Source organism: Megascapheus bottae, chromosome 4 (assembly GCF_031878675.1).
Source record: "Megascapheus bottae isolate mThoBot1 chromosome 4, mThoBot2.hap1, whole genome shotgun sequence".
In the NCBI taxonomy this organism is placed as follows: domain Eukaryota; kingdom Metazoa; phylum Chordata; class Mammalia; order Rodentia; family Geomyidae; genus Megascapheus; species Megascapheus bottae.
In genome coordinates, this window is record NC_143512.1 from 23772589 (window position 1) to 23790952 (window position 18364).

General features: G+C 33.2%; 1 pseudogene across 7 annotated transcripts in view; it reads right to left on the reverse strand.

The window, feature by feature from the left end:
* LOC150064157 (small ribosomal subunit protein eS27-like pseudogene) overlaps positions 1 to 17731 on the reverse strand; it is a 116237-nt pseudogene extending 98506 nt beyond the window's left edge. For 4 of the 7 annotated variants that reach the window (XR_016535121.1, XR_016535123.1, XR_016535122.1 and 1 more), the window contains exon 1: positions 13109 to 13351. The product of XR_016535121.1 is annotated as a small ribosomal subunit protein eS27-like pseudogene, transcript variant X1 (transcript). Of the gene's footprint in view, positions 1 to 13108; positions 13352 to 15204; positions 15325 to 15955; positions 16082 to 17153; positions 17240 to 17716 lie in introns of those variants that run through there. The other 3 variants (XR_016535125.1, XR_016535126.1, XR_016535127.1) reach the window with 3 other exon arrangements.
* Between the last annotated feature and the right edge of the window lie 633 nt (positions 17732 to 18364).

Consider the following 18364-nt stretch of genomic DNA (forward strand, 5'->3'; position numbering starts at 1 on the left):
TTTGATAAGTGTAGAATGATAACTATGTATTGACTTAAAAAGATACCTTTTCTAGCTTTCTTTTAGCTCTTTGAGTGTTTAATTAAATAAAAGAGCTGTTTAGCACTCAAGTGTTCCAGAATAAAGGAGCACTGGCCTATTTTTTGAAAGTTTCAGATAAGAGGAACTTACTACTGCTTTTCTTTGGCAGATGTTTAGTTTTAAAATATCTTCGTAATATTGCATGCATTCCTAGTTTTCAGAAAAAATTCAAAGACAGCTATAAGTGCATGTTTTCAGAAGTAGCCAGTTCTAGTGAAAATATAGAAAATATCAGCAAACCACATAACTTGTATGAAACTTAAATCAAAACTACCTAATACTAGAGAATCATTTAATTATGGTTTTAAAGGTCAATTTTTTTTAGCTTCCTTAATTTGAGTAAAAACAGAATTGCTTAATTATTCAGCATAGATTTATCTATAACTATTTAAAAAGAATACACATACTCTATAATTTATGCTTGTTTAAGTGGTAGGTAGCTTTTACTTAGAAGATGAACAACACTTTTACCCTTTTGTTTTAATTAGTAAAAGATGCTATTGTATGCAAAAACTATCCATATATTCATCTGATGTTGTCCAGAAAAATACAAATAAAAGTGCAAGTGTGTCAGAAATTTGATCAGAAATAATAGTCCTTGCCTTTAAGAAAATGATGAAGCAAAAAAAAAGAAAGAAAGAAAGAAAAGGAAGAGGAGTAGAGGAGGTTTTATTTTCAGGTTACTGGGAAATTACACAGATAGATATAGCTATCTCTGTGAAGATTCCTTAAATGCCATAAAGTTTTCAGAAGATTGGTGTGTGTGTGTGTGTGTGTGTGTGTGTTCTAATGGGTTCATATCCCAATAAACACATCCACTGATCTCCTGTACTTCATAGATGAGCACCATGGAATATTCCGTGTTCACCTGTGTGACTCTGTGGCTGATTGGGAGGTATTGCTCAAGGCTACTTCCCAGCTTCACAACAGAACATAATACTTCATTTCAACCCACAAAAAGATCCAGTTTTGAAGTCTGAAAATTCCTGAATGCTTATTTCACACTATGGTTAAGTAAAATGAAATAAACAAAATCTCATAAGCTAAATCATTATATGCCAGAGACCGTGTGTCCGTGTGTGTGTGTGTGTGTGTGTGTGTGAAGAGAGAGAGAGAGAGAGAGAGAGAGAGAGAGAGAGAGAGAGAGAGTAGTAAGAAACATGCATACAAAGACATGCAAGCTCTCTCTTTGCAAGGATTGTATATATGCACAGAAATATAAGAACTATAAATCATTCACACTTAGCATCCCATAAACCAACATAGTAAAGCATCTAAAATATAGAAATCAAATTGAATTCTGTAAGAAATTTGTAGTTAGTTCTTTCAGCAATACGTCGTGTGTGTGTGTGTGTGTGTGTGTATGTGTGTGCGTGTGTATACATTTGAGAGCACTCTTAATTACGATGTATGCATGTAAATGGTTCTGGAATGTTCTTGAAATGGAAGATCCATTTGTAGTAATACTAAGTTGCAGTTTTTGAGATAACTATCTTGGAGTTCTTATCTCCCCATGATAACTGGTGATTTAGTTTCTTATCACTGTTGTAGAAAATCTCTATAGATTTAGTGCGTCAAATAATTATTACCCTATAGTTCTATGTTGAAATTTCTACTGCATTTCTTTTTATAGTCTGTAGGAGTGAATCTAGATTTTTTGTTTTGTCTTTTCCACCTCCTAGAGGCAGCCTGCTTTTCTAATTCGTGGTTCTCTTTCATCTTCAAAGGCAGCAGTGGCCACTCAAGTCCATTTCACACTACCAAGTTCAAGCTGTGAGTTTCATTCTGCCTCTCTTCTACCTTTAATGGCTCCTGTTATTACACTGGGCAACATGAATAGCAAATGTAATTACATTTGCAAACTTATTTTCATTTTATCGTGAAACTACAAACTTTATTCATGGTTTCTGGAGAGTAGATACTGAACCTCCTGTAGAGAAGTCGTTATTATGTTTTACACCATCATGAACCATGATGATAGAACATCCACATAGATATGATTTAATGTTTTAATAAAATAAAACTTGAACTCCTACTAAGCATTTCCAGCAAGTTATTGAACTTCAGGGCACTTCTCTTCTGATCAGGGTTTTAGAAAACCGCTCAACCACTTCACTCTGTCTCTCCCTTTCTCTCTCTGTCTCTGTCTTTCTTCCTCCCTCCCTCTCCCTCTCCTTTTCCCTCCTTCTGATTCTCCCTCCTCCTCCCCCTTTCATGGTCTCCTGATGTCTCCTGAAAATTTGTTTGTGATCTTTCTTTCTGAACCTCACTGCATCCTTTGAAGTCAGCCTTGGATATATTAATGGATTTGTAAGAAAATCTATCCATTTTGTGTTACTTACACTAAGAAATACTCTTTTGTGTGTATAATAATTTTGACATCTACTTATTGCTAACATGAAAGGAAGTATGAATTCTAAGTTCTTTACAGTAGGTCAAATCAGGAACTCAAGACATCAGTATTATCACAAGCTACTAATATTTAGATAAATTCTCTAGGTTTGACCTAAGACAGTCAGATTTTACAAATATCTGAAAAGTTTCCTGTTTAAGTAGCATTCCCAGGCTTTGTCTAAAGTTATTTAAATTTTTCCAATTAGATTTTCTTCTTACTTAGTAGTGATGAACTCACAATACTAACAAACTTCATCTCCTTGCCAATTACTAGGCCAAACTCCCTGCCCCTATCCAAATATCTTTAAGCAGACCTTCGCCATTTAACTAGTCCATCCCACTGCACTATCTAATCTCTTCTGTCTGAACTGCCTACATTTGAGTTTTCCTAGAGTCCAGCATTTAAGAGTCATATCGTGGAAATAAACAGGTCAGGGGATAGTTATATAGATAAAAGCAAAATGGAGCAAGATCAATAATATACAGTATGAAATAATGTCCTACTAACCTAATTTTACATAATGTCAGAAAACATTGCCTTTAATCATCTGAACATCAGTTCTTAGTAGCTTCTGCTCATTTCCTTTTTATATATTTAGTTTTTATGCTTGCTTAGTTGATTGCAGTACATGGTATTTATCAGTCCATGGTTTTCTGCAAACATTTAAAACTCAAATGATTGCAAAAAGTATAAAAGTACAGATTTTTAGTAGGAAAAATAAGAAAACTGAGTTAAGAAAGAGTTTAAAATTTAAAAGCCTGTATGAAGAAAGAATGACTTGATGGATAACTTGGAAAAGCAGCATGATTGTGCACTAAACTCATTTCCTAAAAAGCCCTTGAGGAAACTGTATTGTGAAAATCCCTCTGCCCCAGTTCTATAAAATTAAAAGCTTTTTCATCCAGAGTAAAAATTAATTGCTTTCTGATTATGAATTCTATTGTTGAAAGCATTCACTGCCTTGTCCAGTTAATGAAAATAAAATTAACATTTTCCAGGTAAACAGCAATTCCTTTCCATGTGTTGAAGTAGCTACAAGAATTTTACTTAAACATTTCTAATCCTTCTTTTATTTTATTTATTTTTATTTTTATTTATTTATTTTTTTTGATCATAGGGCTTGAACTCTGGGCCTGGGTGCTGCCCCTGAACTCTTCAGCTCAAAGCTACTATTCTACTACTTGAGTCACAGTGCCACTTCTGGTTTTCTGGTGGTTAATTGGAGATAAGAGTCTCTTGGTTTTCTCCCGTTCCCTATCCAATTTCAAATAACCAAATACAAATATATCCAATATATCAGATAACAAAGTGAGATACTGTAACAATATGAGATAACCAAGGGACAGCAAAAGTGATGAGAGAGAACATAGTACCTTAAGGACAACAATCACTCATTATATGGCTTTTGCTTTTATATCCTAGAGGTCCTTTCATTTAGCGTCCTACTATATGGCCTTTTGTATCAAGGTTTTAGTCTATTGCAAATCTCTGCTAGGAGAGCCCAAGGTTTCTACTGATTATGACAAAACAAGATGAGGGGTGGGGGTGGGAGTGGGGGGAGGGAAATGGGGACCAAGACATGTGAAAGGGTATCAATGTATGGGAATTAATGCACCATCTATCTGGCAAATATCATGTAACCCTTCTATTAATTACAATAAAAAATATATGAAAAAAAAGAGTCTCTTGGACTTTTATTCACTGACTGGCTTTGAACCGTGATCCTCAGATCTCAGCCTCAAGTAGCCTGGATTACAGGCCTGAGCCACCAGTGAAGGACAAAAGTTTCTAATTTTTCTTTAAAATCCTTTAATTTTGGCTTTCTTCAATTCATGGTTTTTCTAGTAACAGAAAATAACGTTGTGCCAAATATCTCTAATTGACATCTGCAGGGTATCCAGTAATGCCTCACTCATCTGTCAAGTAATTCAACTTCTGTTGTTCTATTTTTAAATTAATGAATCAAAAGAATTTTGCTTTCCCTTCAGTGAAACCAAAAAACAAGGAAGCTTCATCGTGGAGAAAATGCTCTCCCAGACATCTGGGCAAATTCTATCCAAGTTCAAAGGTCCAGACCATGCAAGTGCAACTACATGGTTGTTCTTCAAGACAAGGTTTTGTTGTTGCATTTGTCTTTTTATAATAGATTCTACAAAGAGGACATTTTTTTTATTTGAAAGCACAATTTAGCATTATTAGCCATCGGTATCTTACAATGACTTACATGAGAGATTTAATCATTTAAAGAATAGTTGAATAAATAGTTGGATAAATTTAATTTAGAGGAAAAGCAAAGCAGACTATCATTTCCATTCCAATTTTTTGTAGCTTTTTGAAGTCGTTGTGACAAAGGTAATGTACAGAGGAGTTACAAAGACAGGTAATGAAAACACTTCTTTCTGGAGAATGTTACCCCTTCCCATGCTCTCTCACAGTTTTCCTCTCCTGTCTTTATATGTTATTTTAAAGAGTCTCTAGTGGGTTCCACAATTTCATTTGTTCACCCTTCATCCAAATTATTTTTTAAAAAAATTTTAAGCATTTTCAATGTTCTTAAGATCTCTGTTTGTGTGCTTAAAACCTGAAGAATACAATTGCTGCATAGTTTCAGTCTGTGGTCATTCAGCCCTGGAAACTTTGGGTCCTTAGTCTTTAGTCCTCATATATCTTCCTATAGTTTAGAAAAATTTGGATAAAGAAAAAATACAGAAGGCACATGTAAAATATTAAGACAAGCCTGCTATGAAGTTATTATTAATTATTGTTAGGAAGATGGAGAAAGGAAAAGATCACAATTTTCCATAGGCAAGGACAGTTTATTGAAGAACAGCTTGGGGCAGACAACTTTCTGCAGGAAAGGAGGTTGTGCAAGGGGGTGGATTTGAGGTTGGAATTATATGGATCTTAATAAAGGAGCAGAAAATTAAAAATGGGCTATCGTCTCTTGGAGACCAAGGATTAAATGCTCCATCTAGAGTGAGAACAGAATGACCTGCTGGTGGTAAAACCTGTGAGCTCACACCTGCTGCTTTGCTTGACTTGGGGAAATAATTTGGCAGTCAATCCTTCATATTCCATCTTTAAATACATAAAAAGATTCAGCTCAGAGGGCAGAGCTAAGACCTTCTCTTATTGTTATTACTATTAACATCACCATCATCATCATCATCATTTGACTATTACCCCTGGCTGTTTTGCTTCATTCATTTATACATTCCTTAAGTTGAACTCAGTACTCTCAAAATTGAGAGTAGTCTATATCTGTGATGCAAATACGGCTGTTATCAAGAGCATGATAATTTTATTTCAAGTATTTCACAACATATTAGCCACATATTTTCTATAAGGGTATAACGAAGCAGATGTCAGGCAAGTCAGCTGGACTTAATTATTATGGTAAGGATGGGAAATCACTAATAGTGTGATCTAGTCCTCATCCAAGTTGTTCATTTTAATATAACATTAAAGTAAAACTAAGGCAAAGCTTCCTAGAAAAACTGTCATTATCTTGGAAGTGCTTAGAGAAGCCAAATTTTAAGACACTGGTTAAGCTTTGTCATGACAGTGATATTGCAGAGTCCTTTTGTGTTCACTGATGTGTCTGCATTTTTGTTGGAATGAGCAACTTACAGGATATACATAAATGGCTGTATCTAGAGAACTATTTCTGCCTGTATTTTATTAGCCATTTCTTACACATTGTACTCAAAATAAATAGTAGAAGAAAAGATTTGAACTATATACATGAATAAGAGGCCTGGGTTAAATTGCATTGCAAATTGGATTATTTTGAATCATAATAGTATTCTTGTTTCCTTCAATTATGCAGATATTTGGATAGTCAACTTCTTTTTCCAATGGCTAGGTTGATTTCTAAAATTATTTGACTGTGTTTAATAGATAAAGTTAGTGGGTTGGAGGGGTGGCTTGTTTTTCCCTTCTTTTTTATCCTTACTATCTTTCTTATTAAAGATGAATATGATGTATACTTGTAAGACATAGGAGAAGCTTTTCAATTAAATTTGACAGCAATAGTAATTTGGTTATATGCTCCCCAGGGCATAAGTATAATCATTATTAAAACAGAAATTGGTTTAAGTATTGATGGATTCTAAGTGGTATACTTCTGCTAATTATTTTAGAAATCTGTTAATTCTCCTGACTCAAAGAATTTTGACCTTGAAATAAAACAGAATCTAGGGGATACATCGTATGCCCAAATATACTATCTAGGGAAAGTCATTAGTAGAAATGACTCTCTTTCTCTCTCTCTCTCTCTTTCTCTCTCTCTCTCTCTCTCTCTCTCTCTCTCTCTCTCTCTCTCTCTCTCTCTCTCTCTCTCTCTCTCTTTCTCTCTCTCTCTTACTCTGACACAAATTCTTTCTCTCTCTCTCTTACTCTGACACAAATTCTTTCTCTCTCTCTCTTACTCTGACACACATGCACATATGTACATATATATATATATGTGTGTGTGTTTGTATATATATACATATATATATATGGGTTTGGAGTATCACACTAACAATAATGGGAGAGGACACCATGAATGTGTGAAAATACAGTATGAGAATGTTTTCAGATTAAAATCCATATATTGTATTCATAAACTTCTTTGTTAAATGGCAGCTCCTTTTACAAAATACTTGAGGATAATGATAATAAAAATAAAATAAAATGCAAATAAATAAATAAATGAAATAATATGGAAAGGGAAGAGGGAAAACAAGATGGGGGGAGGGAAATGAGGGCAAAAACATGAGAAGGGGTATCAATGTGTGTGAAGTAATGCACCCCCTATCTGGAGAATATAACTGTAACCCTTCTATTAATTACAATAATTTTTTAAGTTGAAGGTCTATTGATTTTCTCAGGTTTACTTTCTACTATCACTGAATGAGAATATCCATTGTTGCTCATTCTCATCAATGTTTCATGTCACCCGTGTTTTAGTTATTGATAATGCCTTATGCATTTATGCATGATGACTTTTCATTATTATTCTAATTTGTATTTTCCTTATTATATATACTGCATAATTTCATTTAATATACTTATTTTCCATTGTATATATTTTGGTGAGGTGTCTATTCAGGTATCTATTTTGCTTATTTTTTACTGAGATTTTTAAAAACTTTCTTATTGTGAAATCTTAAGAGTTCTGCACATTATGTATAAAAATATTTACACTTCCAATCCATTAATAAGAACTGTTTTTCACTTACTAGTATCTTTAATAGCTTTATGCAACATTCACAGTTTTATCATGGAAGCTTTTCATTTCCTTGTTTATATATAATCCTAAGTATTTTTTTTCTTTCATATGCTGGTGTATAAAATACAGTTCATTCTTATGTTTCAAGTAAATCTGGAAACTTAACTAAATTTGTTTTTCATTTAAATGATTTTTTGTATATTTGTGTAATTATGTTTGTGTCCACGATGTCTCTTCTTGTAGAAAATATGTTACTAAATCCTATGGTTTAAATTCTTTTCCTGAAGCCTTTCTTTGAAATTCACTCAGGTTTGTGGTAATATGCTTCTGATTCCTTTCTCTTGATTTATGCATTGTCTGTGGTTATTAAGGAGCTTGCATAAAGTGTCTGGTAATCACAATAGGATGTGTCAAGTTGCTAACACCTTTATCAAATTATATGCAATATACTTATACTCTTTTGTATTCACCAGACATATTTATATTTTCAGGATCATATTTACATATTTTCATGTTATATACTATTATGAATTCTTGTAGATTTTCTTACTCTTAGCTCTTTTTACACTTAGTTTTACACTAATAATTTTTTTAGATTTTATTAACATTTTTTTACATCGTATTTCAAATGTCACATTTAACAAATAAATATTCAAGAATGGGATAACTATATACAATCACTGGCACATAAATTTAAGAACAAATTTAAAATTAAACTGAGAGTTTGTATATCATAGATACATATCAATCTATATTACATTATGATTACAGAGTATATATCCCATCATAGATTTTATGTCTATGTAGTTACATTTATATCTCCAAGGTCATGTCAATGACCTTGAGAACCTGAACAGTAAGTCCTCCCTCTTGTGCTGTATAGATCTAATATCCACATATCAAGGGGACCATGTGACTTCTGTTCCTTTGGTCGTGACTTATCTAACTTAACATTATTTTCTCTACTTTCATCCACTTCCCAGCAAATGCCATTATTTTATCTTGTCTGTTGGCTATGTAGAATTCCATTGTATATATGTGCCACAAATTTGTATCCATTCATCTGCAGTGGGGCATCTGGGTAGTTTCCATCACTTGGCTATTGTGAATAGTGCAGCACTGAACATGGCTGAGCAGGTGTCCTTATCGTATCCTGGGTTATGATGCTCAGGATAGATGCCTAGGAGTGGTATGGCTGGGTCATAGGGAAGGTCTATTTTTAGTATTTTGGGAAACCTCTAGACTACTTTCCAGAGTGGTTGTACTAGTTTACATTCCCACCAGCAGTGCCACAGGGTTCCACTTTCTCCACAACCCTGCCAGCACTTGTCATTTTCTGAGTTCAGAATATTGGCCATTCTGATTGGGGTAAGGTGGTATCTTAGGGTTGTTTTTATTTGCATTTCTTTTACGACTGTGGATGATGAATATTTTCTCATGTGTTTCTTTGCCATTTTTACCTCTTCCTCTGGTAAGTCTCTCTTTAGCTCCAGTGCCCATTTAGTGTTTGGTTTGTTGGGTTTAGGGGGATTAATTTCTTGAGTTCTCTGTTGATATTGGATATTAAGTGTCTGTCTGATGTATTATTGGTAAATATCTTTTCTCAGTTGATTGGCTGTCTTTACACTTTAGTAGCTATGCCTTTGTGCAGAAACATTTTATTTTTAGGCAGTCCCATTTGTTGAGTATCTCTCCAATCTGTTGTGATCCTGGGACTCTGTTCATGAAGGTTTTGCCTATGCCTATGAGTTCCAGCATCTCTCTTACTCTGTTGTGTAGCAGCTTCAGGGTTTCAGGTCTGATATTGAGATATTTGATCTATTTTCAGTTAATATTTGTATGTGGTGATAGGCTGGGATAAATTTTTAGTTTTCTGCAGTTGACTTTCCAGTTTTCCCATCACCAATAATTGAAGAGCCTGGATTTATTCTACTGTATATCTCTGGCCCCTTTGTCGAATAAAAGTTGACTGTAAGTATGTGGTTTTATTTCTGAAACTTCTATTCATTTCCTTTGATCTTCTGGTCTATTTTTGCGCCAATATTAAACTGTTTTCTGATATTATGGCTCTATAGTAGAGTTTGAAGTCTGGTATTGTAATAACACCAGCATTGCTCTTTTTGCCTAGAATTGCTTTGGCTACTATAGGTCTTTTGTTGCTCCATATGATCCTTTGGATTGCACCTTCTATTTCAGTAAAGAATTTTTTCGGGATTTTGATTGTGGGGATTGCATTGAGTTTGTATATCTATTTTGGCAGTATGGCCATATTCACTATGTTGGTTCTCCCTACCCATGAGCATGAGATGTCTTTCTATTTCCTGGTGTCCTCTTTAATTTCTTTCTTTAGGCTTTCCTAGTTTTCATAAATAATTCCCTTAAATCCTTGGATAGGTTAATTCCTAAATATTTATTCTTTGGGGCCTATTGCAAATGGGATCATTCTTGATTTCTCCTTCTCTTTGTGTATTGTTGGCATACAAAAAGGCTACTGGATTTTGAAGGTTGAGTTTCTATCCTGCCACTTTGAGAAAGTATTTATGAGTTCTAGGAGTTTGGGAGTGGAGCTTATTGGATCATTCAGGTAAAGGAACATGTCATCTGGGAATAGTTCAATTTTCTCTTTCCTTATGTGGATTCCTTTGATGTACTTCTCTTGCCTTATTGCTCTGGCAAAGGGTTCTAGAGAGTGGGCATCCCTGTCTAGTTCCTGATTTTAAGGTAAATGGTTCCAGTCTTTCTCCATTTAGTATGATACTGGCTGTAGGTTTGTCATATATGGCTTTAATTATTTTAAGGAATGTACCTATTCCTATTTTTTTCTAGTGCTTTCAACATGAATGGATGCTGTATTTTGTCAAATGCCTTCTTGGCATCCAGAGAAATTATCATATGATTTTAAAACTTAGTTCCATTGATATGATGTATTATATTAATTGATCTGTGAATGTTAAGCCAATCTTACATCTCTGGGATTAATCCTACTTGATCATAGCATATCATTTTTTAAAATTTGTTTCTGGATTCTGTTGGCTAGTATTTTATTGAGGAGGTTTGTATCTGTGTTCGGCAGAAAGATTGGTCTGTAGTTCTCTTTTTTTGCTGGGTCATTCCCTGGTTTGGGGATGAATGTGATATTGGCTTTGTAACATGAGCTTGGGGGTTTTACTCTAAGATTAAAAAAGGGTTGCATACCATCTTTACATTATTACCAAATTTATATATTTTGCTTTAATGTGAATATGGTATCTTAAATGTAAATATGATTTTTATGTCTTCATATTGTTTAACTTTCTTTCACTTCGCTAGAACGTTACCACTTCCTACAAGGCATGTCCACTAATAGCAAACTCCTTCAGCTGCTGTTTGTTTTGGAAGGTCATTCTTTGTATTTGTCTGTTTTGTATGGCAGTAGGAAGAGGTTTGTACTTGAATTCTCATACTAGTTAGTTACTCTATGACTTGAGCTATGAAGTCATACCAATTTTTGCTTTAATATTTTTCAGTTAGGATCTTACACATTTTCTTGCAGTTAGCCAAAGGTGATTGTCACGTTCCTACAATTCACACACATATATGCAATATACCTAAAATATTAATTGAGACATGGTCTAGCTTAGGTCTTCTTTTCTAAACTAAATTGTCCAGCTAGTGCTCAGATTCATTTAGTAAGTAGGTGTAACAGGAGCAAGCACCAAGTGATGGCTTATGCCTGTACTCTTTAGGAAGCTGTTTTCTTTAATATTCACAAGGTTAGTGAGACTAGAGACATTGCCACTGTGTTCAGTTTCCATACATAAAGTCAGTGTTTCAGTAACATTTTTCCCCACTAGGCAGGCCGGGTACACTCTCCCCAATCTAACCTCCCTATATAGTTTTCCATTGTGCTTAAGTATAGTATTATAGTATATTTTGAGAATCAATTGGTAGTGAAATCTTTTCCTCCTATTCTCAATTTCTTAAGATTCTACGATTACAAATGTGATCCAGATAAGCCAAGTGCCAATCAAATATTTTCCATTATTTGAGTCATAACTTTCCATTTCTCTAGTGTTAGTTAAAATCTACTGCTTCTTTGATCGTGTAATTTTCCTTATGTTTGTACTCTATGAAACTGATCTATCTTTAGCAAATGGCTTCATCAGTAGGAAAAAATATTTCTGAAGGATCTTTACCAAGAAACTTGGCCAAAATTCTGGGAGCCTATTGAAGCTCTAGGCTAATGTCCTCTCTAGGTTTCTGATTAGATTTATAAAAATATTAGTAGACTTAAATTGGCATGTCTTCAAGTTAATTGATTCTTTGGATGGATGCAGCTTGCAAAGACAAAAGAAAAAGTTTACAACTGTGGCTTGGAAAACAAATAAATAGGCATTTTTCTTTCACTGTGACTGCTAGCCATTTGGGAATTTAATTTAGCGTTTCTACATAAGATGCCAGATTTAGAAAGATGTTAAGAAAAAAATTCACTGTTTATCCACAGATGACTTGTTAATGGCACAGTTTCATCTAGTGTCTTGTTATTTATGTCTTGGCTTTTTAAAGAGTTGAATGAAATATTTTTATAGGTTTTTTTTCTAGTTTTGATTTGTGGAAAAAGTGAATGTGAGTCTGCATGCAGCGTGTCAGTGATCTAGTTCCAGTGTGTAATTTGGTGTGATCATATCAATCTATATCTCAGTCACTGCACTTATAAAATGTGCATATGGAGCATTATCTCAAAAGGAAATTGTAAAAAAAAAATCAAGTTAGTCATTAGAAACAGTATTTGAAGATTTAACATATCACCTATATTAAGTGCTGCATTGAGTGTTAGTTATTTTAGTAGTTTATTTGAAACTGTGGTCTTTTACCAATATGAGATATTGTAGTGCTCGAGTTAGCTCTGGGCTTGGTAAGTAGGGACAATATGAGTGGAAGAGCACTTGATTTTTTTTGTTAGGTCACAATCTACAGCTTTAGTTGATACTGCTTGTTCTCTCCCTTTTCACTTCTACCCAAACATTGCACATGATGGAGTTTTTTTTCTATGTCTACCTGATATCTTTTTTATCTGTGTGTGTGTGTGTGTGTGTGTGTGTCTGTGTCTGTGTCTGTGTGTGTCTTTATTAAACGCAGGGCCTTGGCACTATCCCTTAGCTTATTTTGCACAAGTTTACCACTTCAGCCACAGTTTTATGTCAGCTTTTCAGTGGTTAATTGGAGGTAAGTGTCTCACGGACTTTCCTGGCCAAGAGGCACCAAACTGTCATCCCTAGAGTAGTTAGCATTACATGTGTGAACCACCAGTACCTGATTTCTTATGCCTTTTTCAAGATATAGATTTTTTTAACATAATCAAAACTTTATTGCAAAACTGACACCAAAATAGGAAATCATTGTTCTATACCTTACAAAATCAAACATAAGTACATTACCTTGTAGAATCACTGAATTTCTGATAAGGGTTTGTGAGGAAACATAGATTCAGAAAGTTGTATAGATCATTCATGTTGCTTTCTTCTAAAGGAACAACCTTCTGTGAGCCTGGCTTTTCCTCCTGTAGGTTGGCACAGTACTGTGGAACAGCCTACACAAAGAACCACTGTCTGAGCATGGCTGAAAACCATGGTAATCTTGTAGCAACCTGGACATTTTACATCCATAAAATAAAATTTGGACTTTGAACTAGCTGTTTCTTTTTATGTTTTTTCTTTTCATCTTCCAAGGACAGATGGAATAAATATCTAGCCAAAGGCATGGTGGTAGTCCTCTTGCCCGGCTCCAGTCCTTGCACTCAGCAACAGCTAACTCTAGCAATCAAGATACATTTTTTAAATTTATTTTTTATTGTAATTAATAGAAGGGTTGCATTATATTCACCAGATAGAAGGTGCATTACTTCACAAACATTGATAACCTTTCTCATGATATTTTTCTAGTGATTTTTGAGGCTGAATTCCAACAAGACTCTCCTCCATACTCAGCCAGAAGTGACTTCTCCCATCCGCTTTAATTAATAATATCCTCTAGAAATTTACTACTTTGCTCACAAGAATTTGAAGTAGTGCTGGAATATGTAAGCTTTCTCAAAAGAAAGAAGTTTCTGATCAAGGATATCATGCAGAGCTTGGGGTCAATGGACCAATCTAAAATCCTTGCAATGTGATTATAACTCCTATAACTTTATGTAGAGGCCATGCTAACTTATAGAGAAGTATCTGTGGAAGTTTTTCTGAGTCATGAATAATATTTTCATAAAATACCAGCATTAGCTAAGTGTTATTAAAGTTGTAGGATTTGTTCACTTGCTAAAATATAAATTTAAGAAAAGATATAATTAAATAAATGAATGGGAAAAAAGAGAAAGTGTCAGAGCTCTTGGGATATAAAATATAATTAATACAATAAAATATAATTAATACAAGAAAATCAACTAATTTAATGCAGTTTAATAATTATAAAATCATTACTAAATCATATTTCATAAGTGAAGAGAAAGGGAAATTATATTGTTTCAACAAATATTGAAAGCACCATAGAACCGAAAGTAACAAAAGTTTTCCCACCACACCCACTTCTAGAATGTTAAGTAAAAAGAACAGAAAATATAATCAGGCTTTTTAAATCTGTCTTCTGTGAGATGTTAAAAAAGATAGTAAACTCTGTAACAAGAAAAGAGTCAGAAAGAAGGAATGATTGGCATGGCTCATAAAAGGAATGTCTGAAAGTAAATTGAGTTTAGTTAACTATCACCCACCTTAACACCAAGAAACTCTCTAAGGATTAGGACTTATTAGAAAAATGGGACTTCCTAGTACCAAAAGAATAAACACAAAATAATAACTGCTGCTTTGAATCCCATCCCAATTTCTGTACAAGGAAATATTTCAATTTTTATATCCCATTCCCTCTACCTTATTCTGGAGTTTGTGCATAAGGTCTTATTAACTACATTTTCACTACAGTTTATAGACTGATCAAATTTGAACAATGAGTACTTCCTTTGCATAATCAACACGCCACATAGACTCTACGATTGCAACTCATCAGTGTAAAGATACATTGTGAAATTAATTATGTAAAAGAGTTGTCCAACAGAGAACAATCAAACAGATTTACACACACATACACACATAAAATAAACATCCACACTGAAGCTTTCTTACTTTATTACCATGTGTATGAAAACTTCTATAAAATAAAATAGTTAATAATGTGGGAGAAGAGATGGATACTTAATGAGTTAAAAGACATTTTTAGATCAAATTTAAATTATGTTTGAATTATTTAAATAGCAAAAGGTGTTATCTTTTTCATTGTATATAACTACTGCTTTGTCTATTCAATATTTAATTATATTATGATTATATACGATCTTTAAGTAAAAATATCTGCTAATTTCAAGGTGCTGTAGAGCGGGAAATGTTTATTGTTTATTCTTCAGAAAAGCATATTCAGCAAAATCAGTCATATCCACAGGCATGAGAAAGACAATATTAGTTAATATAGATCCACATTTATCTTTACTTACATCTTACAAGGAGTAGTCCCAATGTAAGAATCAATTCTGGGAGCAAAGTATGAAGTTTATGTCTTTTGTATTATTGGAATGTTTACTATACATCTTGATTTGTATCAACTCATACACATCCTAAAGAAATAAGAAACGTGAGGAAAGAGGTGGTTGAGTGAGGGAGGTGAGAAGGTTAAAAGGAATGACATTGATCAAGAAACACTATATTCATAAACTCCTTTGCACAACTACTTAAGGATAATAAAAGAATATTTACTAAATTTGTAGACACATTTTTTCTCATATATTTTTAATTGTAATTAATAGAAGGATTAAATTATATTCACCAGATATAAGGTGCATTACTTCACAAACATTGATATCCTTTCTCATGTCTTGGTCCCCATTTCTCTCCCCCAACCTCCACCCTCATCTTGTTTCCCCCCCTTCCCTATCCTATTTCAAATAACAAAGTAAGCATATTTAAATATGTTTTATATTCTTGATATAAGATCTATTGATACAGAACAAGTCTGTGTGTATTGTCCACACATATTTTCATCATATCTAAAAATAATTCATTAGTCAGTCTTATGATAAAAGAATTTTTTAAATAAAGGTAGAAATTAGATTGTGATAGAGATGGTTTGAATATTTATGAAAGATAATAAATGATCTTAACATGTTTGCTATATCTAATGTAAGTTAGGCTAAAATAGTACTTTATAATTAAAGTAAAAGAAAAAATATAAGCTTAAGTAAGCCTTACCTAAATGGCAGCTAAAAGATTTTAACTAGTAAATTATGTTTTAGGATGACAGAATATAAATATTAATGAAAAATTCATCACAATTAGACTTGTTGATATTTGACTTCAAATCTAGTACTCTGGACAATAAGGCAGGAGGAACACGACTGTTGGTGAGTTTTAATTACGACAGGTCTGATCTCTAAGAAAACAAAACAACACAATGCTACTCTCTTAGTTGCTTTAGGTATTACTAGCTTACAAAGAAATGTGAGTTCATGTATTCAGACATTTTTCAAATTCATAAATTTCAACTCCTTAGCAAATAATATTAGGAATTACTATGTATATACTCCACCTTAAATTGCATATCAAGAACTGATTTTGAAGAATTAATGCATCAGTACCCTTAGAATTCAACATTGTCATATATACCATGCACTCAGTGTGCAATTTTTGGAACTAGTAGGAAATTTAGGAGTTGTGACTTAGGTAGGCAGAGGTCTTATATCTCCATTTTATTCCTGACAACCTGACTATATAAAACTTTGGGAACTCATTAAGCATATGAACTTTAATGAGTTTTAATGACAGAGAAAAATGAAAAAGGCAACAAACTGAAAATTACATTTATATAAATAGTCACATAACACTTCTAAATTTTGTTGCTATAGACTTTATTTGCAGATGTAATTAATATAAGAATGCAGATGTAGAAAAGGTTAGCGTTCTGAAAATGTTGTTGCGTCAACAAACATTTATTAAATGTCTGTAATTTATCCTCTATTCTATTTATACTTCAATTCCAAGGATGGAATTAAAAATGGTTAATTCATTACATCAAGATTTGTTTATTTGAAATAGGAAAGGGAAATGAAGAAAACAAGATGATTGAGAGGGGTTTGGGGGAGGGAAATGGGGACAAAAATATGAGAAGAGGTATCAATGTGTGAGAAGTAGTGAACCTACCATATGGCGAATGTAAGTGTAACCCTCTATACCCCGACAATAAAAAATAAAAATAAATAAAAAACAGAAACTCACAATCAAAACAACTGTAACATGTATAAAACAATTCTAGCAGTATGATGGGGATTTGATAACAGCACAAGCACATGGCCATGAGAAAATATTACGGTGGTTCCTTGGTGAACAGAGGAAAGCTTTAATGGATTAGTGATGTGAATTAGAATGAGAATCACATAAAAATGAAACTTACAAAGAGATCATGAATTAAATTGCTTGATGAGTGAAATGATGATCAGGTGAGATGGAGATTTTCTTTTTCCTCTGGTTGTAACTTTCCTAAGTTAAATTGAAGAAATGATATATGAACTGAAAAGAACTTACCAATGAAAACATTATATGAAATCCTAAACGGGCATCTGGAGTATAATAGTAGTAATATATTGCTATATATAAGTGAGTCACTTATAGAAATTAAAGCTATTTTCTCTGGTATTAAATTTTTACTACTATTAATAATTAAAATGAATTCCCAATGGATTATGCCATAGGAAGCCTTGAATCATTTTTTTCAATTTACTCTGTAAAACAAAATCATACATAGAAATTTTTGGCAAATGAAGAAATAATTCAACATTGAACAATCAGCAAAATAGAAAATATTGCAGCAATAAGAACACAATTATTAAATACTTTATGGCTTAGCAATTAGTGTTTCAAAACTGCAATTTATATTAACTTTGCATTTAATACATATTTATTTTCACTTTATATCTTATTTTGACTGTGTTTATAGAAAAAGTTCAGTATTCTCACTAGTTTGTTGTTGTTGTTATTGTTGTTGTTTTTGTGGGTCGTGGAGCTTAAACTCTGGCCCTGAGAGCTGTCCCTGAGCTCTTTAGCTCAAGGCTACTACCCTATCCCTGAGCACAGCCCCACTTCCGGTTTTATAACGTTATTGGACGAAAGAAGTCTCACTGTCTTTAGTACCCGGGCTGACTTTAAACCGCCATCCTCAGATCTCAGCCTCCTGAGTAGATAGGATTACAGTCATGAACCACCACACCCGGCTTCACTAGGTTTTATAATACACGGATGTTTTTTTATTATTGTCTGTGTATAAGAAGTATAAGTTGACATATATCATGCACATGATTTAATAAGTATGTTTAAACATTTATTAAATTGCTTTAATTTATTTATTAATTAAGTACCTAACATAGCTATCTTTTTGTGACTATATGTAACAAGAACACTTAAAATTTAATAGGTTAGCCAATTAATAGGTTAGGTTCCACAATTCAGTACCATCACCGTATTTTACCTTAAGAGTAATTGTGTTAATTACGGTATACTATGTAACTATAGTCTTCACATGAAACTTATAGAATCTTGATTTATTTATGTTTTACAACTATGCCTATATTCTACATTGAATCATTTATTTTTGGATTTTAGGTAGAG